Raw genomic sequence first — 2,223 nt, forward strand, 5'->3', positions numbered from 1 at the left:
CTCTCCACAAAGGCACAGCACATATTTGGCAAGATTAAGGTGTCACCTCTCATATTACAAGGCCTGTTGATTGCAAGCAAAGACAGACCCACCAGCTCAGGACAAAACCCCCCGGAGTTGGAAACAATACAAACTCTTCCTGGGATCCCCGAAAGTCCTGGCAAAGTGAGGCGGCCAACCAGTGCAAGGCATCTGCAGAACAAATCCAAGTCCTAAATGCACTGCTTGCTGCCTTTTCTTCTTCTTCGTTTCTTTTGATTTTTCAAGTTTGTTTGCCCCCCTTCCCCTCGTCCCTCCAGACTGCCAGGGACCTGGGAGCTGCCTGCAGATCAGCCCGCACATGTATTTAACCCCTTCCCTGCTGCAGCAGGAGCCAACCACCTCTTTCCTTGCAATCTTCAGGTTCCCGGAGGACCTGGAGCTTGAGAAATGAACTCTGCCAGTGGATCTGAAACTGGGGCCTGAATCCCTCCTTTGACCACGGCGAGAAGCTGGAGGAGGGGGGCAAGTGCGGGAAGTGGGGGAGGGCAGGGAGGCGGGCCAGATGAGAGGGAGAAAAGCAGAACCCGACAGAGCACGCCCAATCCAAACCTTCATGGTGCTGTGTGGCGGGGTGGAGGGAACGACTCGGCAGCCTCTTCTGGCCCTGAGGAAGACGTCGATATTTTGGCAAGAGGGCAGCCACTGAAGGACGACCCTACCCTTGCGAGGGACCGCAGAAGGTGACGCCCCTGGGCCTCGGTGGGCGCTTCTGGCCGTTTTCGATGTGGCAACCCCCATCAGCCAGGATAATGATGAGGCAGGTACAATCTATCTAGTATGCAGCCCCCAGACTCCCCCTCCCTTCCCACCTCCCCATCCAAGCCCCCAGCTACTCTCTGCGGCCGGTTGGTCCTGAACTGGTGGGTGCAGTTCCGGGGTTCAACCAAATTCTCCGACAATTCTAAGGTATTTGGATTTTTTGAACCTGGGCCCTAACCGAAACATGGAACGGCTTGCTTATTAGACACCTCGAACGGCAGGGCAGGGAGGAAACGGGATACTCGCTCCCCTCCCCAGTCGCTCGTGAGTCAAAAGGTCCTGGAAGGAGATGATGTGAGGAGCGGCTGAAGTGGCAGGGAGGAAGGGATGAGGGGCTTGGAGCGGAGGTCCACCACTCAAGGACTCGGGAAGGGGACAAGAGGGCAAAAGTTTGCTCCCAGACCCTCGATTTCTCGTTGATCCCTAGGTGGTATTTTCTCCCCTTCTCTCGATGGCAAATGGGCGAAATCAAGATGACTTAACTTGGTAAATTTAGAGAGAACGGCTCGGAGCAAGTGGGGTCTAACGGGCAGCTAAAATTATCTCCAAATAAGAGATTTTGCCCCCCTCCCCCTATCCTTTCCTGGAATGAATCCACCGGTGGGGAAGTGAGCGTCATTACTTTCGGGGCGCCACGAAGAGGTTTGCTTGTTGCTCGCCTTTCCTGCTTCTCGCGCTGTCCCCGCGTGCAGACTGGTGGGTGCTGGGCGAGTGATGAGCTGCAGGGCCCCATCCTAGTTTGGAAGGAAGGGGTTTAGAAGTTGGAGGATGGGTGAAACGGGAGGCTGCGATCCATCTCCCTCTCCCTTCCACACTCAAGCTCCCGCAAACGCGCGCGTGCACACAGCCCCTCCCTAGTCCCTGGGACCACCCGCCCCCACACCCCTCTACCTTGACCTCCCTTGACCGCCGGCACAGGGTCCTGGGTGCGGGTGCCCCGGAGCGGCGAGTTCGCCGGGGAGCGATTGTCCTTGGGCGTGTTCGTGTTGTGGGGTGGGGGGAGGAGTGGCGGGTGGGCTTGGTAGGGGTGGGGAGAGATCTGGAGCTGGAAGGGTCTAAGGTTTGGAGGAGGAGTTTACGCCTCAGACCTGATCCGCCTGAGGAAAGGGGCAGCAAAAGGCCCTCATGCCTGGTAAAGAAAATCTTAAAAGAAAAGAGATGAAAAAGAAAAATTTCAAGAAAAAGAACAACTAAAAAAGGCTGAAGACACTAACATGTAACCTGTTACGATACATTTAATGTTTCATTTTTTTCCTGGATCTCTAAAAGGGAACTCAAGGGTGGGGGTTACTGAAGACTACTACTAATTTGGAAGTTTTCGTTGCTGTGGTTGTTTTGTTTCGTTTTGTTTTTCCAGAGGGGCTAGGGGAAATGACTCCTTCCCCGCCGCGGGTCCCGAAGCGAGGTCCGAGGGGCTCTGGG

This window comes from Colobus angolensis, unplaced genomic scaffold, assembly GCF_000951035.1.
Source record: "Colobus angolensis palliatus isolate OR3802 unplaced genomic scaffold, Cang.pa_1.0 Scaffold11, whole genome shotgun sequence".
In the NCBI taxonomy this organism is placed as follows: Eukaryota; Metazoa; Chordata; class Mammalia; order Primates; family Cercopithecidae; genus Colobus; species Colobus angolensis.